The sequence below is a fragment of the Saccopteryx leptura genome, chromosome 6, assembly GCF_036850995.1.
Source record: "Saccopteryx leptura isolate mSacLep1 chromosome 6, mSacLep1_pri_phased_curated, whole genome shotgun sequence".
NCBI classification, from domain to species: Eukaryota; Metazoa; Chordata; class Mammalia; order Chiroptera; family Emballonuridae; genus Saccopteryx; species Saccopteryx leptura.
The window spans coordinates 65,764,882-65,788,216 of record NC_089508.1 but is presented as its reverse complement, the minus strand read 5'-3'; the positions used below and the strand labels follow the sequence as shown (position 1 = coordinate 65,788,216).

At 42.6% G+C, this 23,335-nt stretch overlaps 1 protein-coding gene across 3 annotated transcripts in view; it reads right to left on the bottom strand.

Annotated features, from left to right (window-relative positions):
* WDR72 (WD repeat domain 72) overlaps window positions 1-14,934 on the bottom strand; it is a 224,710-nt gene extending 209,776 nt beyond the window's left edge. For all 3 annotated transcript variants that reach the window (XM_066341869.1, XM_066341870.1, XM_066341868.1), the window contains exon 1: window positions 14,869-14,934. The gene's annotated coding sequence lies outside the window, so the exon portion shown is untranslated. The remainder of the gene's footprint in view (window positions 1-14,868) is intronic.
* Window positions 14,935-23,335: the final 8,401 nt, after the last annotated feature.

The window sequence follows — 23,335 nt, the reverse complement described above, 5'->3', positions numbered from 1 at the left end:
AAATCCAAATTGAACTGGGTTTCCTGCAAGTATCCTAGGGCCACTGGCAACCCTAGGCTATAGAGCCTTGAAGATTTCTATCAACCTTTCCCCTCTTCTACAAATGAAAGAATGCAGGCCCATGAAAGTTGGTTACTTGACCAAAGTAACTCAGAAAGAGAGTGGCTGAGCAAGAATTAGAACAAGGTTGTCACCCATACACCATGATAAAGTCAACCCAGACTTCTCCACCAGAAAGTCTTAGTAATCTACTAAGCAAAAAATCTTAGCTATGTTGGTAGTTCCTTTAAAATTTATTTTCTAAACAAAATAAACAAAAAACCAAAAAGTCAAGCAAAACAACAATAATAAAACTTGCTGTGCCTTTAGGCTCCAAAATAGCCTCTTCTGCCTTTAAAAACTGGGCTAACACTTGCTACATAAATACACTATCTGGCAAGTACAAGAGAAGACAACATGCCACTCATTACAGCCCCTATCCTCCTTCTCAACTTCATCTTCTTCCCTGTACTAATTTATTTTTATCTTTCTGACTTACGTGGCGCCAAAAGAAAAATGAGTGGTTAGGAGCTGGTGTCTACTGGACACTGGAATTGTTCACCTTGTCATAAGTAGCTTTCTTCAGGGATATACCCAGACATGGAGTCTCTGCCTACCAGCCTCAAAGAGACAAATTTCAAAACCCTTGACTGAAGAAAGCCGAATAAAAAATACAGTGGATGAAGACCTCAGTGACCATGCATCACAATAACTTCCTGAACAAAGTCACACCTGTGAGGAAAGTAAAAATAGCCTAGTAGTTAATAATATAAGCTTTGAAATAAAAACAGCCTGATCTGTGGTGGCGCAGTAGATATAGAGTTGACCTGGAACACTGAGGTCGCCGGTTTGAAACCCTGGGCTTGCCTGGTCAAGGCACATACGGGACTTGATGCTTCCTGCTCTTCTTTCTCTCTCTCTCTCCTGTCTTTCTAAAAATGAAGAAATAAAAACTAAAAAATATCTATTAAAAAAACTTTAAAAAAACAAACAAACAAACCTGAGTTGAAATATCAGATCTCCTACTTAGAGTTGTGTGACCTTTTGCAATTCCTTCTCCTAAGTGGCGAGAAATCTTACTACTTCTTCAAAACTTATACCTGGATGTTGTGAAGTACACAAATAAATGACTTCATGTTCTTTCTTTCACAAAAAATAATTTGGGCCTGTAGAGCCCGGAAAGAGTTTGTTTCTAAATTTAGAGTTTAGGTTAAAAGAGTGTGGAATGTTAAAATTTGTCAAACTGTACACTGTAAATGGGTGAAGTTTATTATATGTAAATTACACCTCATAAAGTTAAAAAAATAAAACAGAGAAAGTGGAGATCAGAGTTTGCATGATGTCACAGAGTTAGCTAGCCTAAGTGGCAATAAATCGGGAGAGGGCAGAGATGACTTTGGGAAGGAAAAGGAATAGAAGAGAGCTGGAGAGAAGGTATGTGGGCGTTAGGGTAGGCCAGAGTGAGGGCTACTGGGACCGCAGGGGAATATGAAGCAGGCAGCCTCAGGGTTCCGTGCACAGCTGGAGAGAAGGTATGTGGGCGTTAGGGTAGGCCAGAGTGAGGGCTACTGGGACCGCAGGGGAGCAGGGGAATATGAAGCAGGCAGCCTCAGGGTTCTGTGCACAGCTGGAGAGAAGGTATGTGGGCGTTAGGGTAGGCCAGAGTGAGGGCTACTGGGACCGCAGGGGAATATGAAGCAGGCAGCCTCAGGGTTCCGTGCACAGCTGGAGAGAAGGTATGTGGGCGTTAGGGTAGGCCAGAGTGAGGGCTACTGGGACCGCAGGGGAACATGAAGCAGGCAGCCTCAGGGTTCTGTGCACAGCTGGAGAGAAGGTATGTGGGCGTTAGGGTAGGCCAGAGCGAGGGCTACTGGGACCGCAGGGGAACATGAAGCAGGCAGCCTCAGGGTTCCGTGCACAGCTGGAGAGAAGGTATGCGGGCGTTAGGGTAGGCCAGAGCGAGGGCTACTGGGACCGCAGGGGAACATGAAGCAGGCAGCCTCAGGGTTCCGTGCACAGCTGGAGAGAAGGTATGCGGGCGTTAGGGTAGGCCAGAGTGAGGGCTACTGGGACCGCAGGGGAACATGAAGCAGGCAGCCTCAGGGTTCTGTGCACAGCTGGAGAGAAGGTATGTGGGCGTTAGGGTAGGCCAGAGCGAGGGCTACTGGGACCGCAGGGGAACATGAAGCAGGCAGCCTCAGGGTTCCGTGCACAGCTGGGGTGTTCTCAGCAGAAGGAACCCCTATGCCCCAAGAGCTATTTGCAGATGCTCAGGAAGCAAAAGAACTTATTTAATCAGATCACTCCTTAGAAAAAGTAAAGCAGACAAGCAAACAAAACCCTAAAGTTTCTACAGAGTCAAAGGCTGCCCAAGGCATATTTGAATTACACATAAAATTCCACCAGGACTGCCCAGTGGAGCATGACTATTTCAAAATTAACCTTAACCAGTATCAAAGCCACACTCCTTCAAAAATTTGATTGAGTGATTTGATTACCTGACACTTAAGAATCTCTAGAAAGTAATGTATTTTAGGTCAGGAAATACCTTGGTAAGTAAAATAACTCAGGTACTAAGTGTAAAGTTAAAGATATGCAAATTAATCTCATAAAATTCAAACACCCATGATCTGGAACATTCATAAAACAGAACAGCCAAGAAACCACAATCCCTTTCACTGTATAGATGAAGCTTCCATCACAATTCTCAGCAATCCTAGCCTTGCGAGAAAGGTTTTTCACAAAGTACTGAATTACCTACAAATGTCACCTTCTTGTACATTAAGTTGCAATGCAACAAAGATCACACAGCCAAATTAATACCAAGTGTGTTTCATTTACAGTCCTTGTCAAAGAGATAGTATTAGGGTGGTTAAAGAAATACAACGGCAACTCAATTCTCTCTAGGTGGCTCCTTCATTTATAGTCAAACAGTGAACAACTTAATAGACTTCTAATCCATTTCTTAGTTGTAGGCTTTAAGAAGTAGATATACTTTCTTTTAGTATATTCTATATAAACCATGCTGAATTTTACAAAATCCTTTTTTTTATAACTTAGAGGTATGTAACATGAACAAAAATATCACTTTCTAGTCTATTCTTTAAGAAAATCTAACAAATATTTATTGTAAACCAAATGTATTGAAGGAGGTGGGTTGGGCTGCAGAGAACACAAAGAACAGAAAACACAGTCCCTGACCTCAAAGTACATATTTACAGTGAGTTATCTTATGATAAGTTTTAACTTAGTATTCCTGCTATTAGACAAAACATTTTTTGTGTGAATTCTATAAAACTTATTTTCAATCTTGGGTGGGTGATTTTTTTTTTTGCCACACTTAAGTATAATTTGCAAAACTATTTGCTTAATATAGGATTTTAAATTAACTCTAAGTATTAAATTGAACAATTTTTAACAACTTGGTGAATTGGGGGAAAATGGCTGTGTTAGGCTTGCTCACAGATTTACCACTAAAGCATTTTGCCTGATTGGTGCATGGGTGCAGGGCAGCGCCATGTGTGTGTGGTCTATGTAAGGCTGCTGGTGCTTGCCCGGGGCGACGATTCTCCCAGATTGCTCTCCTGCCACCACCGTGAGGTGAAGTTTTCCCTGCTTCCTTGTCCTTACTGCAGATAGATTTTCCTTTGTTTATTAGTTCTTTTCCATGTGTTGTTTCTTTTTGTTGTTTATTTGTTCTCCTGTCTTTGTGAGCCTCCAATAACCGGGTATGGCCTGAAGCTTTCTGGCTCCGCAGTTCCTCTACTGTCTGCCCGAATTCAGTGAGAACCTGCCTGGCCTCAACCACCTGCATTATCGTGAATAAGGTACACTTATTTTTTTTAAGAGAGAGAGACAAGAAGGGGGCAGGGGGAGAGATGAGAAGCATCAACTTGTACTAGCTTCACTTTTAGTTGTTTATTGATTGCTTCTCATTTGTGCTTTGACAGGGGAACTCAAGCCAAGCCAGTGACCCCATGCTCAAGCCAGTGACCTTGGGCTTCAAGCCAGCGACCTTGGTCTTCAAGCCAGTGACCTTTTATTTATTTATTTATTTATTTATTTTTTTCTGAAGCTGGAAATGGGGAGAGACAGTCAGATAGACTCCCGCATGCGCCCTATCGGGATCCACCGGGCACGCCCACCAGGGGCGACACTCTGTCCACCAGAGGGTGATGCTCTGCCCCTCCAGGAGTCGCTCTGTCGCGACCAGAGCCACTCTAGCACCTGGGGCAGAGGCCAAGGAGCCATCCCCAGCGCTGGGGCCATCTTTGCTCCAATGGAGCCTCGGCTGCGGGAGGGGAAGAGAGAGACAGAGAGGAAGGAGAGAGGGAGGGGTGGAGAAGCAGATGGGCGCTTCTCCTGTGTGCCCTGGCTGGGAATCGAACCCGGGACTTCTGCACGCCAGGCCGATGCTCTACCACTGAGCCAACCGGCCAGGGCCAACCTTTGGGCTCTAGCCAGCAACCTTGGGATCATGTTGATGATCCTGTGCTCAAGCTGGCGAGCCAGGACTCTAGCTGGCAAACCTTGGGTTTAGAACAGGCATCCTCAGCATCCTGGGCAGATGCTCAATCCACTGTGCCACCACTAATCAGGCTAAATTAAGTTGTTTAAGAACAAATTAAATTATTGAAAAGTCTCTTTAGAATTATTTCAATTATTAATATCTATAAAACTAAGCAGTATAATGTACTGTTAGATTTTTTTTTCCAGAACACAGATTAAAACAACTACTGTGTAAATACTCATCTTACTTGTGATACAAGTTTTCTGAGTACTAACTAAAATCATACTGGGGAACATGTTGCTAATGCATTCCCATATTGAATTCTTTTCCTCTATATTATCAAAACCTCACCCAAACCCAGACAATTCCTTGTACCCAAGCACTCTTAGTTGATGGTTCTTCCTTCCAACTAACCAAGAAATTCTGGCATTTAGACATAAGTGAATTTCCTTTCATCATTTCAACCCTCTGTATCTTTTCCTTATTTTTAGCTTATTTTTGTAAGATAGCTATACTAATCTTCTATAACATTTTTATCTTTACCCTAAATCCATCTTCTATCACTCCTTTATTAACTCTATTTCTTGTATCTTCATTTGGTCTCTCTCTTCCTTGGTTGCCTTGTCTTTACCTTAATACATTTAGTTAACAAATATTTAGCCTGGCCTGTGGTGGCGCAGTGGATCAAGCGTCGACCTGGAACGCTGAGGTCACCGGTTCAAAACCCTGGGCTTGCCCAGTTAAGGTACATATGGGAGTTGACGCTTACTGCTCTTCTCCCCCTTCTCTATTTCTCTCTCTCTCTTCTCTAAAATGAACAAATAAGTTTTTTTTTTTAATTAAAAAAACACACAAATATTTAAGCACCTACAATGTACTACAGATTATGAAAAATTCTAGGATGTGGACCTGAAAGACAAAGACAGTCACAAACCTCAAAGAGCTCACCAGTGTCTAAGGAGATAGGTGTGTCCTGAGTCACCACACAGGTAATCAATGTCATGTAAGGTAAATGTAAGTATTTGGGGAAAAAAACATAGGTGGAGTTTGAAATCCAGTATGAGAAGAATTTCCCCAGGGAGATAACATTAAATGTGATACACTTGCTCATATTGTGACCCAGCAAGTTCCTTATTACTCCCGACTTTATTTTACTCATCCACAAAATGGGAATAACCTCTACCTTATTTTCCTGTAATAAGACTAAGAAGAAAGTATGGAACCCAGTGGTGAGGTCCTAGAAATCATCAGCCTGAATTGAAATGCCAACTTTACTACTTTTTGTCCTTGGGTAAGTTACTCTACAGATGCATGCTGGATTTCTCATAAATAAAATGTAAATAAATAATTATATTGATCTAAGAGTTGATATGAAAGTGGGATAATCGAGAGAAATCTTTGGGTAGTAAGCATTCAATAAATGTTAACTGCTATTATTGGCAGGTTTCTTAAATCTCAAAATCTGTGTATAATTCCCGATAAGTAGTACAATAAGTAGAACACTTGTCATTTATAATCCTTCATTTTATTATTCATAATTTACAGTTGATTCCATCTACTAATGAGTTAAGCAGTGGAGATGATGATAAAACTATATAGGTACCAAATTGGTAAAGTAGAACAAAACCTACCACTTTCTCATCAGTTATGGGTTGAATTAAGCCTATTCCAAAATTCATAGGTTGAAGTACTAACCCCCAGATCTTCAAAATGTGAGTTTATTTGTAAACAGAGTTATTGTAGATAGAATTAATTAAATAAAAATTAGGTCATACTGAATTAGGGTGGTCCTTAATTCAATATGACTGGTGTCCATATAAAACAGGGATACTGGAAGCCCTGGCCGGTTGGCTGAGCGGTAGAGCATCGGCCTGGCATGCGGGGGACCCGGGTTCGATTCCCGGCCAGGGCACAGAGGAGAAGCGCCCATTTGCTTCTCCACCACCACCCCCTCCTTCCTCTCTGTCTCTCTCTTCCCCTCCCGCAGCCAAGGCTCCATTGGAGCAAAGATGGCCCGGGCGCTGGGGATGGCTCCTTGGCCTCTGCCACAGGCGCTAGAGTGGCTCTGGTCGCGGCAGAGCAACGCCCCAGAGGGGCAGAGCATCGCCCCCTGGTGGGCAGAGCATTGCCCCTGGTGGGCGTGCCGGGTGGATCCCGGTCGGGCGCATGCGGGAGTCTGTCTGACTGTCTCTCCCCGTTTCCAGCTTCAGAAAAATACAAAAACAAACAAACAAACAAAAAAAACAAAACAGGGATACTGGGAGAGACTCACTCAGGGAGAAAGCCATGTGAAGATGAAGGCAGAGTTAGGATGATACTTCTACAAGTCAAGTAATGCCAAATATTGCCAGCAAACCTCCAGAAGCTGGGGGCAGGCATGGCACAGATTTCCTCCTCACAGTCCTCACAAGGAAGCAACTATGCTGACACCCTGACTTTGGAGACACCTTGATTTCAAACACCTCACCTCTGAAACAGTGAGGTAATAAACTTCTGTCACTTAAGCCACTCAGTTTGTGACAGTGTGTGTGTCATGGCAGCCCTAGTAATCTAATACACCATCTGGCCGATTTTGATTCTTCCTAGTCAGAATGCACGGCTTCATGCATGTACCAATTCTTGAAACATATATTTAAATTTTAGTCTGAATCACATAATTAGTCATACAGTAAATTCTGTTCTCTACTTTGTGTAATAAATCTCCTTTCTACCCACATTATAGGTTCCCTGTTTTTTTAAAAAATTATTCATTTATTCATTCAACAGGTTTGTATTAAAAGCCCCAATTTTAAAAAGCTGAGAAAACACAGGTTTCTAACCTCTAGGAATTCATAACCTATAAATCAAGTCATAAGTATATAAATAACTGATGCAGAGTAGGATGAAATGAGTATTTCTAAGGAATAAGAGAAAAGCTCACTTCATTCTCAATGTTGCCAATGGCATATCCCTTACACTGACACTTCCCTCTTAAAAATATTCTGTTTTTCCATGAGCCATTGTAATTATGATAATTCTCCTTTCCTCTCAGAATAAACATTGAAGTCACTCCCAGAGGCAGGAATGTAGACTTATGTAGACATTCCTATTTGGAGAAACCACCCTAATGCCTGTGATTAGAGTACTTTCTGACTGCCCACAAAACAAGGATATCTCTGCCAAGAAAGCCTTTAAACCCACCCTCTCACTAGGATTCTAACAGAAGCTTGGTCAAAACAGATTTATGTAACTTGACCTGTGGTGGCGCAGTGGATAAAACATTGACCTGGAATGCTGATGTCGCTGGTTCAAAACCAAGCTTGCCTAATTGAGGCACATATAAGAAGCAACTACTATGAGCTCATGCCCTGCCATTTCTCTCTCTCTCTCTCTCCTCTCTAAAATAAATAAAGATACTTCCAACCCATTCTAACATCAATTCAAGACAGAGGAAGTGAGCTATTTGCAACCATTCTCATCTTTACGGATTTTCTGTCATGATCAAAGGCAAGTCCTAGCTCCTTTTGATATTATCTTACCTCTACAGCCTTTTCCCTAATCCTGGCTCCTTCCACTTTTATTATTTCAGAACACATCCTCACCTTCTGTTTTAATTGTCCTTTCTCTTTTTTCTAGTCTTAAGACATAGTGTTATAAATCCAATTCCACAAGTGTTTCACTGAATGGTAACTAGAATCATGGGCATTTCAGATGTGCTGGGAACGTTACCGTGTATTATCTCATTTAATAGTGCACACACTGTTGGTATTATTACAATAGGAAAGGGGGCTTGGTAAATCTAAGTCTCTTGGCTTGGGTAACATCTTAGATCTTTCTGACTTCAAGCACCATCCTTCCCAGTTCTCAAAGGGCTTGAGAGTGAAAATACACAGTGATGAAATCACTCACTGCTCATAGTTTACAGTTCCTGTTCACAGACAAGCCAGTTCACCTATTTCTCTATTTTTAAAAAACAAAACAAAAAAAAAACAACTGAGGTTCAACCACAGTGATGGTTAAGATGCCAAATCACTCTTTACTCTGAGGGTATATGTAAAAGTAGATATTCTCTACTTAATCTTTAAAACCTATTCATTACACATGTAGACATGCATGCATGGGCAAGAGTGTTTTCAAACCAACAGGACTTAATACAAAATGGCAAAAAGGCCCACAGTAACACCAGTGCCATGGAGCAAGACTCACAGTACAAGGTGAGATTTCCACACTGCGACTTCAATGCAGTGAATGTTAAGAGAAGCCAACAGAAGCCAGGCAAATGTGCATTTTCTGATATGTACTGATCTCTGCTTATGTTACAAAAAAAAGTCCCTGGCAAGGGGGACTTCACTTTTCTCTACTCTAGTTTCTACTGACCAAAGTCACTATCCAGAGGTATCAAGAAATTCTGTCCCTGGGGCACAAATAAATGCCCAACTCCCATAGGTCATGGGTATATGTGAACTTGAAAGGTCTGGAATCGATCCAAGCCATTTTAACTAGCAAGAAACTACCTAGTAATGCCTTGTTTGTATTTCTTGGAGGAGGGACACCAGAAACACTTATTTCATTCCACACAATAATTCACCAGAATCAGAGGGAGCACAGCGAGGGCAACAGCATCTCCCAGCTGCTGATTATATCAAAGGCTTGCAGCACAAATTCAATTTTATGATGTTAATCTCGGCCTGCCACTCAGAAAATTTTCTCTGAGGGATACGATTTTTCTCTGGATTTCATTTTAAGAATGATTTTCTTCATCCACAATCAATAAAGATATGTTTTCATCAAAAGACTCTATTTTGGTAGAATTCAATTGGCTATTTCAATCCCTTTTGGTGACACAATATTAATTAAAATAGTTTATGTTGCACTTCAACTGGAAAAAGAGGCAGTGAAAAGCAGCTACTCAGAACACATGTTCTAGACATATGAACACGGAGGGCAGAAAATAATTTTCTCCTTCAGGAGACAGACATTAGCTATTCAAGAGAGTTGCTCTGACTTGGTTTATATCTGCGATCTCACAAAAAGAAGAAAAGAAAAGAGTTCTTCCTTTTTGTATTTATTGTTCAATAGGAAATCAAAATGCATATAAAAAAAGGATGATTCAAATGCTCACCCCCCAGTGCCTCAAGAAGATTAGAAAGTAAGTGTCTGTATGCCCATGTGACATGATGGGGTATTATTAATCACAATCACTGTTTCTCTTAACTAAAAAACAAACAAACAAAAAAGGATATATAATGCTATTAAAATTTATTTTCAGTCACTAAATAGTGATTGCTGTTGAATACACTGTACTTTTCAAAAGCAAGCATGTAAAAGTAGCAGTTTGTCACATTTAAAAGAGAGGGAAAATTATAAAATGTGCTCCAGAAAATAAATGAATTTTGTTTTAATGGTGGTTTCAAAAGTAATAGTTAATTCACTTAGCAAGTATTTACAAAGCACGTACTGTGTGTCTGACTCTGGTCACCCCTTGAGACTGAGAGGAAGGCCCCAGTTCCTGGCCCACAATGCTGACAGGACCATAGAACCTCCATCACCACAGTGAGAAGGGTTGAGGCATGATTCTTGCAACATATATGGAACACTTATGGGAGGTTCTAACCCCGTCTGGGAAGATCAAGGAGGGCTTCTCAAAAAGAACTTTAATTACTACAATATTCAGCTGGTAATTTACATCCACAGTTAAAATATTTAAGATAGCTTAGACTCTAACCAGGTCTCTACAGGCAGTCTTTATATTTTCGTAGTCTTGAAATTATTTATCCATTATAGTTCTTATCATAAAAAGGTGGTAATGGACTGTTAAAAGATAAGAGTTTATTTGAGCAAAAATAGATTTGAACTAGGCAGCATCAAACTGGAAGAGGTTAGAAGTGCCCCACCTACAAGATGAGCTCAAGGGAGAGATTTAATAGAGAAAAGGAAGAAGCAAAGTAAGGAAATTATTGATTGGCTATATTTAAACGTGCAATGTTTTCTAACTGAGCATGTACAAGAATGTCCACACTTATATATGTGATGGGGAAACTCACCTCAATGTTTATGCATGAATTTCCCTGAATAAAAATAAATCCAATCCTTTGTTTGGGGTCAAACCAATCACACACACACACACACACACACACACACACACACACACACACACACATTGTCTTCTAGCTCACAATGCAATACTTTCCTTACAAAATCTTCTTGGAGTTGTCTTTTGGCCAGCAACTACTGAGTGATTGGACCTGGTTCAGTCTGGTAACAGAATCTTCAGAGCTGGAACTAAACTTTAACTCCTTTTGAGACAGGATAGTAAAAAGCTAGGAAAATTCCTTGGCAAGTAGACTGGGGAAACTGAGACACATAGTTAAATAGGGCTGAAAAATTTTCAACCAGCTAATAAATTGAAAAGTCTTATTTTCCCTAACCAAGAAAGCTTAGGATCAAATGATTTAGACATTCCAGACCCTGCAGGGCAGACCCATCTAAATCCTGGTCCCTTTCATGTGACACTCTGAGCCTCCCCTGGTTGATATGTAGAACTTCTCAACTCTCAACTTTCCTTTTTCTACCAGAAAAGGAAAGGAGCTCTATCAGAGCTCATATCACTGCTCTAATTCTTTCTGTCTGTTACCTGAACTATAGTATGAATGCTTAGAGGGCAGGAACAAGGCCTTTTTTTCTTTATTTTCTGCTGTCAGGTAGCTTCACATATACCAAAAGGTTAAAAAATTCTAACAGAAAAAGTCAAACAATGTTTTAGTTATGAATAAATATGATATGGTTCCAAGAATTGCCTCTTCTTTGTTCTTCCCTGAGGCAAATCAGTTTGTAAATGACCATCTTGACTGTAACTCTGAGGTCTACACAAAAAGCAAAAGATAGATGTAGAAAAAGCATCAGTTTGCTGGGTCTTCACAACTCACTCCTGACTCAGAGGAAACATACAGCCAATTAACCAAAAGGTTGATTAATTAAATTAATTACAACTTCCTCATCCAGCACGTACATATTTTTTAAACACCCATACATAGGACTTGACATATTTTCAGGTTAAATATCATCTTGTTAAAGAAAAAGAAGAGAGAGGTTACTGTTGAAAACAAACAATTCCTACTGTGAAAAAGAAAACCACAGGCCCAAAATGGCATCACTCATGCTAAAAGCCCATAATACCAACCTTAGAGTTAATACTTGATCTAATTGCAGTTTCAACACTCCCAGAAACATAATTTTAATCAGTCTGCAATTTTCTAGTTAACACCAATGAGGTAATCTGTTATGTGGGCCCTCTCCATTCCCCCCTACCCCACAGAAAGGGTTCATTTGCATGATAAAAACCTTTTTCCCAAGAAAAGTTGTTCTTGCTCAAGAATAAAACTTTTTGTTCATTTGTTAATAACTTCCCTGCCTTACCTTTCTTCGCATAAAGAACATTAGGCCCTGGCCGGTTGACTCAGTGGTAGAGTGTCAGTCTGGCGTGCAGGAGTCCTGGGTTCGATTCCAGACCAGGGCACACAGGAGAAGCGCCCATCTGCTTCTCCACCCCTCCCCCTCTCCTTCCTCTCTGTCTCTCTCTTCCCCTCCCGCAGCCAGGGCTCCTTTGGAGCAAAGTTGGCCTGGGCGCTGGGGATGGCTCTATGGCCTCTGCCTCAGGCACTAGAATGGCTCTGGTTGCAACAGAGCGACTCCCCAGATGGGCAGAGCATCGCCCCCTGGTGGGCATGCCGGGTGGATCCTGGTAGGGCGCATGCAGGAGTCTGTCTGACTGCCTCTCCGTTTCCAACTTCAGAAAAAATACAAAAATACAAAAATAAATAAATAAATAAAGACCTTGCATTTTGTACAACCTTTAAGAGCACTCCTTGTTGCTAGATGGGATGCTGACCCATTCATTAATCTCTTAACAACACCAATTAGAACCTTAAATTTACACAATTGAATTTTGTTTTCTAACATTACCATTTATTAAGTTACAGACACTACACTACTTATATTATTAACATCACTTCATTTGATCTTCATGACCCTAACCATTATTATTACTTTTATTCTAAACTTGAAAATGAGGCTTGGAGAATATATGCCCAAGGTGAGAGCTAGAAAATGGAGAGATCTATTAGTCTCCAAAACTCAGGCTCTTAACCACAGCACAACACTGCTTACTTAGCGGGTTAGGGGCAGTGCCCAGAATGTTAGGACACCCTCTGGAGACGACAGCCAAACTCTAGAAGAGATTCTTCTCTAGAGCCATGATACTTACCTCTAGAAATAAGGATTTGGCTTTTATAGAAAACTTCAAAGCAATCTGAATGTCCTTTAGTAAAACCAACAACAACCTCCTTATTTTGAAGACAAAAATGGCACACATAAAAGTTAAGAAACTTGCCAGGTCCTCAGAATTAATTTGAGAACTTGCCAGGACTTCAAAGCTGACCTGGTACTAGAACTCATGCACAGTTTTCTTTTTTTTAAGATTTTATTTATTTATTTTTGAGAAAAGTGACAGAGAAAAAAAGAGAGAGAGAAGGGAGGAAGGAGCAGGAAACATCAACTCCTATATGTGCCTTGAGCAGGCAAGCCTAGGGTTTCAACTGGTGACCTCAGCATTCCAGGTGGACACCTTATCTACTGTGCCACCACAGGTCAGGCAGTGCACAGATCCTTTTAGTCCTGACCCCTATTTTCTCTCTCTGCCCCCAGTTCAGTCTAGAGCAGAACTAAATAAAAAAATATTATTAACTGGGAAAAAAACAACTATATATTCAAAACAGGGCTCCAGAAAAATGTCCTTTATAATGCATTGACAGAATTATTAGTAAAAGATGCCACATATTGTAAAGCTATTAAAGAACAGAAAGAATAAGTGAATTTTCAAGATACAAAGACATTTGACTGCAGAAACAATAAAACCTTAAAATATTCCTAATACCATTATTGTCAAGGTTCCATGAAGTTATTTTATAACTTAAATGAGCTTCTATTGCATTCGGCCTCTCTTAACCAGAACCTCAGATTTCTAAGACATTCATTCCATTAGTTAGAGATTTCACACACAGGGAGAGGCTTAACAGTCAATATTTGGTTAATATTTTGTTGATATTATAATTTTAAAATATCTTTCCCCAAAAGAGGTGAAAATATTGGAAATCAAGAGTCCCAATTTTTGCAGTTTAAAAAAATGCTAATCACAATACTGGACCATTTCATGGGCAGTTTCTTTTTCTCTTCTAACTCTTAAACTCTTTGGTTTTTGTTGTTGTTTGTTTTTACAAGAAACACTATTGGTGCATTTTAATATTGAAGGAACTTAGCAAGACCAAGGAACAAGTCACAAGACTGAAATAATCACAAGTATTTGCATGGTAATAGTGGTTTCAGTCTTCTCCCCAGGTGGAGAGTAACAGCACCTGTAAGGTAGGACTGGGAGGAAGTGGGGGACAGAGATAGGAAAGGTGAGGAAAAGAACCCTTTCTTCAGGTAAAAATATTTCCAACATGTGACTCAGTCTCCAGTAGGTGACCTTGAACACATTTAGGATAAAACAGGGAGAAAGAGGAAGAAAAAGTTAAGGTCACTGTACTGCAACTTTCTCTTTAAACCTTAGAGAATTTTTAGTACCAAAAATGTGTTCTAATGAATGAGGGCGAATAAGAAAGAAGCCGTTGCTGAAGGCAGTGTTCCTTTACCATGTTTCCCCCCCCACACACACACACACACACACATCCCTTGATTTTCCTGTCCCTCGTCCAACTTTACAAGTGACAATATTCCTGTGTCCGCATTCTTTTGCTGGCTAACCTGCAGGTGCGCTGGAAGAAAGTTTTCTCCAGGCGCCCCTCACACGATGGCCCCGAGCCATCACACCTGCTCTAAGGGCCACGGGACGGTTTTCCTGGCTACGGAAATCAATCTGGAATTAATTCAATGGACGCGGGTTCCACAGAAGTCTGATTTCTGAGTCTCAGGGAACTGTCTTAAGGGGATGGTGGGTCTCGAGGTCGCTGGGAGCCGGCTCCTCCCAGGACCACAGGTGAGAATACTGAGGCCCTCACTCCACGCCATTCTCTCCTCCCCACCACACACACGCGCGCGCGCGTACACACACGCGCACGAAAAGACCGACTTGATAGATGCGTGGCTTCGGTCACTACTGCTGCGACATCAGGACAACAGTTTAAAGAGAGAATTTTTCCACGTGCAAAATTTGGAGCAAAAGAAGAGGCTGTCCCCACTGCTACCGGCGCGCTCGTTCCTTCCCCGCCCCAGGGTCGGGACCGCCGGTTCACACGGGCTCCGAGAGCCGACGAGCCTGAGGAACCCAGGGGCGCCCGCCTTACCCGAGCCAGCCGCGGAGAGGCGGAGCAGCCCAAGCCAGGAAGCCAGGCGCTGGCACAGCCGGACGGCGGGACAACCCTTCTGGACTGCCTGGCACCGCCCACACCACGCCCCGACCCACCGCCGGCCGGTCACAGCGCGGCCCCCGCCTCCTTGGGGCCTGGCTCCGGCTCCCTCCGGCCTCGGCCGCCGACTGCTCCCCCTGCCCCGCCCTGCGGTTCCGCAGCTCTCTCCCTGTCACAGGCCGTGGCGGCTGGAACAGGCTTACCCACAGCCTTCCAGGTGCCCCGTCCGTCCAGGGCCGGAGAGAGTTGGCACTAAGGTGAGGAAAATTAAGGCAGGCCAGGTGAGCTGGCAAGGACTGGAACCCCCAAGCCTCTCAGTAAGGGATGAGAGGAACACCCCCTCAAAACCGCACCCTCTTGCAGAGAAGAGTGAGATTCGAGGTACTTAGAATGGGTAGAAAATTCAACATGGGAACCAGTGTCCTAAACAGCCCAAGAACAACCGACTGAGTAGTTTAGAAAAATGGGAGGGACAGTTTGTTTTTCCTCGTGTTTGTCAGTTATTTCACTCAATCTTTCAAACCCTCTGGGCAACTTAGTCATGGATTCTTGAAGCAGGTGGGGAGAGATGTTAACCACCCTCTCTGCACTGATCGCTGGTTTCCCAAATACCAAGGGTATTTCACCAGGCACCAGTGTTACATTGGCTCTGTGGTCAAAGTTCACAGATCCTGGATCTTCCTGTGTGAACCACCTCAGGCTAGGACACTCCCCTCATATTCACTCAGAAACTTCACTTACCCCCGCGGTAGCTGTTCTTGCAGTTCACTCTCAAGAGTCCTCTATTCCTCTGCCATAACCCCAGTCACAATTTACTGAGCTGCTGGTTGCACTGGCTTCCCTGCTTGACTGTCAACGCAATCACATAGTAAGTTCATAATGTTGAATGGTGACATACATGTGACAGGTTTTTAAGGCATCTACTGGTCCCAGTTCTTTCTTAAGTTTAAGATACTTCCCTCACCTATCTTCACCATATAAATCTCAAGGATCTTATTTCAAAGTTAATATTTCCATCTCCTCCTCATCCTCAAGTCTTCATCCTACCTCTTGAGCAGAGTCTTCTCCATTTTTCATAGAAGTGCAGGTGTGGTATGAGCCTGAGACTTGATTCTTCTTGTCTGAACTCTACAATAACAAGCTCTGTGGTCTTAAGTGCCCTAAACCAGTGTTTTTCAAACAGTGTGCTGCGGCACACTAGTGTACAGTGAGACATTGTCAGGTGTGCCGTGGGGAAATTAAACATGGGTCCCCAAACTAGGGCCCGCATGCCGGATACGGCCCACAGAGGCTATTTATCTAGCTGGCCCGCTGCCAGATGCCTCTAACCGAACATAAACATTCCTCTCACAATCCCTCCAGCTATCAGCGACAGGAAGAGTAGAGGCACAGGGAACGCTCACTGACCAATCACCTTCTAGGATTCATCCTGACCACTAGCGATGAACCAATAGTAGGCCGCCTCTCATCCACACCCAGGAAGGTCCCGCTTGGGCTGCCGCACACTTGTCATTGTGTGGCCACGGCAAGTAGTTGAAGCTGCTACTCCTCCCCATGGTCCCGATTTCTAATCCTAGTCAGGACTGGAGGTAAATGTTGCCAACACTAGATGAAGCCTCAGCCTCAGCTGGTTATGTCTGTCCTGATGTTGTATATAGATATTTGACCTTTTTCTTTTTAAAAGAGGCCCCCACGGAGGGTGATATACAATGCATCACAATGCATCACAATGTTATCTAACTTTAAAGCTAAAGTTTGCTGATCTTCCTTTGGACAGTTTTTGGTTATCTGTTGCCAAGGAGTTCCCCATTCTGGCCAACAAAGCTATTTTGACATTGCTCCATTTTCAACCACATATCTATGTGAGCTGAGCTTCTCAAGCTTGACTGCGATAAAAACTAAAAACAGAGAGAGACTGAGAACTGTTGAGGAATAGTTTCTTGTGTGTCTTTCTACCATTCATGCCAGGTTATATCGAAACAGGCCCAGGTTTCACACTAAATGAGTATAAATACATTTAGAAACTATATTATTAACTATATGTATAATATGTACTGTGTTAGAGTGTCATTTTGTGTCATTTTGGTAGGTGGTGTGCCCCAGGATTCTGTAAATGTAAAAAATATGCCGCGGCTCAAAAAAGGTTGAAAATCACTGCCCTAAACCTTTCTGAGTCTCACATCAGGGCCCTAGATACTTTTAGGACCAACAAAAACGTAAAGAAGGGCCCTGGCCGGTTGGCTCAGTGGTAGAGCGTTGGCCTGGCGTGCAGAGGTCCTGGGTTCAATTCCCAGCCAGGGCACACAGGAGTAGCGCCCATCTGCTTCTCCACTCCTCCCCCTCTCCTTCCTCTCTGTCTCTCTCTTCCCCTACCACAGCCAAGGCTCCATTGGAGCAAAGATGGCCCGGGCGCTGGGGATGGCTCCTTGGCCTCTGCCCCAGGCACTAGAGTGGCTCTGGTCGCAACAGAGCGACGCCCCAGAGGGGCAGAGCATCGCCCCCTGGTGGGCAGAGCATCGCCCCTGGTGGGCGTGCTGGGTGGATCCCGGTCGGGCGCATGCGGGAGTCTGTCTGACTGTCTCTCCCCGTTTCCAGCTTCAGAAAAATACAAAAAAAAAAAAAAAATGGAAAGAAGGGATAAAATAACTTTTAGTGTGAAGAAAGTTTATAATTAATTATTTGGTCTATATTCCAGTGCAGTTCTTGACAATGTTCAACTGTACTCAGCCATGTAAGCCTGGAAAACTGGAAGAGTTAAAGAATCTTCCCACTCCTTTGTGTTGGGGAAATGGTTTACAGCAAGGAATCATCCTTCCTGAAAGGACTTACATAAGACTACTGATAAGACTTGCCCTATTTATCTATGATAAGCTGCAGACAGACAGACCCTTTAAATCCCATCAGTTTTTGTTTCTTTGTTTATTTTCTGTTTTGGGCCTCATTTCTATCTATAAAATGGAGAAGTTGGATTAGATAGCCCAATATTTTTTCTGACTATAAAACTAATGAATTCAGAAGCAGAATTTACTAAGAAAAGCAAATCAGATCTTACAGACCTCAATGAGAAGAGCAATCTGGCAGGTGAGAGCCAAACAGGAAACTTGCAGGCATTTGGTCTGGTTAGCCTGGTATTGTTGCTGTTATTTTTTAAATTGGACTTAGTATCACAGGCTTCACCACTCCTAATAGTCTTCTCCAGTTATATTACATGTTTTGCCTCTGAAGACAATTACTTTGTGCCTCTAGAATATTTTGTGCTCTCAGAGAAGAGTAATCCAAAATTACAAAATTAACTTGAATTATAAAAATACCTCCTCTCTTTCCTCCTGCCACATAGGGATAGGCAGTCAGGATGGCTGCCTATAATGACTGCCTTAATCTCTATATGATAGGATTCAGGAGTTTGAACAAATGGACAAACATTTCATTTATACTTGAAATGTGTTTCTTTGGTGATAAGATGCCATCCAGTGCAACCCTCTCTCCTTTTTAAGCACTGAAAGATTTTTACCAGATAAAATAAGTATCCCTGGAGGCTATGTGGTAATTCAACTTCAAATCAGAATAGAGTCTCTGACATATTAGAATACAAAAATGAATAGAAATAATGTGTAAGGAAATTAATTTGGTCATTTCTAGGAAAAAATAAAAAACAACTTGATAGTTTTAATACATATCCAAATTTCTATGAGACTCATCCCTTTGCTAGAGCCTAATTTCCCCCTTTGAGTGTAGCTATACTTTGTAACTGGCTTCTAACAAATAAAATGTGTTAGGAATGATGGAGAGGCATATATCTACATCACAAAATGGCATTATAACTTTCATTTTATTCTCATTTTGTTGGATCACTCTCTCTGGAGAAAGCCACCTAACATGTTGTTATAACATTCAAGTAGCTCTATAGAAAGGCCCAGGTGGTAAGGAATTGAAGCCGTCTACCACTAGCCATTATGGAACTGAGGCCAGGTCATATAAAGATACCATTATGGAAATGGATCCTCCAGTCCTAGCTGACATCTTGACTACAACCTCAGCCATTCTTGAATCCCTAACCCACAGATACTCTGCTATATAAATGCTGTAGAGGTTTGTTACAGACCAATAAAAAACTGTAAGGTTGGCCAAAGGAGGACACCGAGTTTAGGCAGAAAAGTTTATTAGGGGGTGTAAGGTCAATGGCCGTGGCCACCATCACAGCCGCCTGGCCCATGCAGGTTCGCATTGGATTCGGTCAGTAAAGAAACAACAGAGCCAAAAACTGGTGGGCCATCATCTTTAATCCTAGCTTGCATCCGGCAGGCAAGTAAAAACACATACTGGACTCCAAAACCCACTCATTCAGTGCTCACAAAGCTACTGACTTATCTGAGTTTCCTAGAATCAAAGGTTTCTAGCTCACCAGACTTATTCACCTCTGTTCCCCATCTCCTTCCTTCTCACTGTACAAACTCTGCACAAACTGGCTTCTCCCTCAGCACTCCATCATCTTGGCTGCTTCTCCTCCTCCATGTGGCCTATCTCTGCTCTCCCTGCTTTCTGCTCTCCTCTCTAATGCTAATCTCAGGAATTGAGAGAGAAAACTCTTGGTCTGCCCCACTTTATAGTGTAGAAATCCAAACCTTTAATCCAATATACAAAATAGGGAAGTCTCTAATATAAGTCATTTATCTGAGGCATGATGGGATTGCACCACCCCACATCAAAAAGGGTGGGAAAAGTTTAGTCCTAAAACCAAGCCTCAGGCTACAAGAATCCTGCCTGCCCACAGACCCGCCTCCAACACACATTAATACAATCACGCCAATCCCAAGCACCCAAGCAATCACCTGGGTGATGGGCTTCCATGTGGGCAGTGCCATCTTTAACAAAGTGAGCATAATATATTTTATCTGCCCAACAATGAGGTGTTGGTCAAATAAGTTTATAAATAATGATATATATGTTTGCTTGCTTATAGTTTGCATTGGATGTGGGGAGACAGGCTGTAAGTAGGCAGGATTCTTATAGCCTAAGGCCATGATGGCAAACCTTTTCATAAAAACCGCCCTCTTTTCAACTGCTGGTCAACCTGGTCCCTCCTGCCCACTAGTGGGCATTATAGTTTTCATGGTGGGTGGTAGTGGAGCAACCAAACAATGCAATTGGCCCACCATGAAAGCTGGAATGCCCAATAGTGGGCGGGAGAGACCAGGTTGACAAGCACTGCAAAAGTGGGCAGTTTTTATAAAAAGGTTTACCATCACGGGCCTAAGGCTTAGTTTTACTAAGCCTTTCCCACCCTTTTTGATGTGGGGTGGTGCACTCTCATGAGGAATCCCATTAGGCCTCAGATAAGTGACTTTGTATCAGAGACTTTCTTGTTTGTATGTATATATTGGATTAAAGGTTTTGATTTCTATACTATAAAGTGGGGCAGGCTGGGAGCTTGCTCTCTTGGTTCCTGAGATTAGCATTAGAGGAGAGAGCAGAAAGAGGCCACGTGGAGGAGGCCAGGAGAAACAGCCAAGATGGTGGAGTGCTGAGGGAGAAGCTAGTTTGTGCAGAGTTTGTGCAGGGAGAAGGAAGGAGATGGGAACAGAGGTGATTAAGTCTAATAAGCTAGAAACCTTTGATTCTAGAAAACTCGGATAAGTCAGTAGATTTGTGAGCACTGAATGAGTGGGTTTTGGAGCCCAGTGTGTGTTTTTACTTGCCCGCTGGGTGCAAGCTAGGATTAAAGATGATGGCCCACCAGTTCTTGGCTCCATTGTTTCTTTACCGTGTGTCTGAATCTACTGCGAACTTGCATGAGCCAGGTGGCTATGATGGTAGCCGTGGATACTGGCTTTACAGGGGGTGTTGGTCAAATAAGTTTTTAAATGTGCTATATATGTTTGCTTGCTTATAGTTTGAATTGGGTGTGGGGAACAGGCTGTAAGCAGGCCTGGTTATTTATAGCCTAAGGCTTAGTTTTAAGACTAAGCTTTTCCCCACACCCTTGACTGATTGCATGATGTGGGGTGCTGCACTCTCATGAGGAATCCCATTATGCTTCAGATAAGTGACTTTGTATCAGAGCCTTCTGTGGGTGGAGCACAGAGCACATTCTTAGCAGCTATGGCTGATACAATGCTGTGAGAATACTCCAGCTTCCAGAAGCCTCCTGGGCATACCCAGGAAGGAAGCTCGCCTGCTATAAGAAAGTGACTTAGCGCCACCCACGCAGCTCCTTGATCTTTTCAGCCATTGGCTATGAGGGACACATTGTAACACCCTATAGGCTGTACCCATGTATATAAGCTAGCTTACTTCCTGAATAAAGTGGATCTGCATCACTGAACTTGATCCCTGGAGTCAAGTCTTTGCGTCTCCGTCGTCCTCACCCCAGGCAGGACTTGTCCACAGACTTCCTTGTTTATATATTGGATTAAAGGTTTTGATTTCTACACTATAAAGTGGGGCAGACCAGGAGCTTGCTCTCTCAGTTCCTGAGATTAGCATTAGAGAGGAGAGCAGAGAAAGGCCATGTGGAAGAGGCCAAGAGAAGCAGCCAAGATGGTGAAGTGCTGAGGGAGAAGCCAGTTTGTGCAGAGTTTGTGTAGAGAGAAGGAGATGAGAACCAGAAGGTGATAAGTCTGGTGAGCTAGAAACCTTTGATTCTAGGAAACTCGGATAAGTCAGTGGCTTTTGGAGCCCTGAATGGAAAGGGAAGTGTTTTCCCACTGTGTATATTTCTTGCCTGCCGGGTGCAAGCTAGGATTAAAGCTAATGGCCCATCAGTTCTTGGCTCTGTTGTTTCATTACCATCTGTCCGAATCAGATGCAAACCTGCATGGGCCAAGTGGCTGTGATGGTGGCCATGGTTACTGGTTTTATAGGGGGTCATCTGCAGGGCTGACACCTAAGGCAGAGGTGAGCACCCATTTCTCTAACAGGCAGGGTTAAGTGGGGGATTCAAGGGTGTGGGCTGGTAGTTGTTAGGGGAAAAAAAGGATTAACCTTAAGTAAGCTAGGGGACCTTCCACACCAGGGTGAGTAAGTCCAGATGCCTGGGGGAAGGTGATTTGGACCATCTAATTTTTTAATGTCCCTTTGTCCACTTAAGGGAAAAGGGGGTCATGGCCCCTGCCTGCAACCCTGTATGAAACTAATACAAAACTTATTTAGGATACTTCCCTGAAGATGATGTGCTAAAGATGATAATATTATTAATATCAGTCATTTTTAAACTTTTCTGCAGTATAATGTTTTATATATTTTTCAAAAACCTTTTGATAGCCTAAACTATGTGGGCATTTGTCATTCTTTTTAAGTACTCAGTCTTTGCCTTTGATTCTTTGCAGAATCCTCACTCCCCATATAAAACACAGCTTATGTTTTCCTAGAGAAACTGCACAACAGTGCTGTAAAGCCAGTAGCCATGGCCACCATCATAGCCACCTGGCTCATGCAGGTTCACACTTGATTCAGACAGATGGTAATGAAACAATGGAGCCAAGAACTGGTGGGCCATTACCTTTAATCCTAGCTCACACCTGGTGGACGAGTAAATACACGCAATGGGAAAGCACTTCCCTTTCCATTCAGGGCTCCCAAAGCCACTGACTCGTCCGAGTTTCCTAGAATCAAAGGTTTCTACCTCACTAGCCTTATTCACCTTTGTTTCCCATCTCCTTCTCTTTGCACAAACTGGCTTCTCCTTCAGCACTCTGCTATTTTGGCTGCCTCTCCTCTGCAATGCTGATGGCAGGAGCTGCGCCAGTGAGAGCCCCTGGTCTGCTTCATTTTATAGTGTAGAATATTAAAGCCTTAAACCAATATACAAATAAGGAAGTCTCTGATACAAAGCCACTTATCTGAGGCATAAATGGGATTCCTCATAAGAGTAAACCACCCCATATCATGCAATAGTCAAGGGTGTGGGGAAAAGCTTAGTTTTGAGAAGATTTTAGTATTAGAAGAATGTTGAAAATATCTTAGTATTAAAAGGGTGGGAAAGGCTTAGTCTTAAAACTAAGCCTTAGGCTATAAGGACCTTACCAGATTATAGCCTGTCTCCCTCACCCAATGCAAACTGTAAGCGATCAAACATATATATCATATTTACACACTTATTTGACTAACAAGTGCCATTGCTTACTATTTGATACTCCATTGTACACAGGTCTAGGTTATGCGAGTCAGATTCACAGCTTCAGACAAAATACATCCTGGTGAAAGAAGTGGCAGCAACACAGCCACATCTGGTTTCTAGAGGCAGGGATTTTAGGCTTCCAGCAGCTGCATTCAACCAGTAGCAGCAAAAGTATCATTGTCTGTGCCAAAAGCTAGTGACAGTGATGTCTCCATGGTACCAAAGCTACAGTATGATTTTGGACTTTGTCAAGACTACAAAATATCCAATCTTAGTTTTTCATTTCCT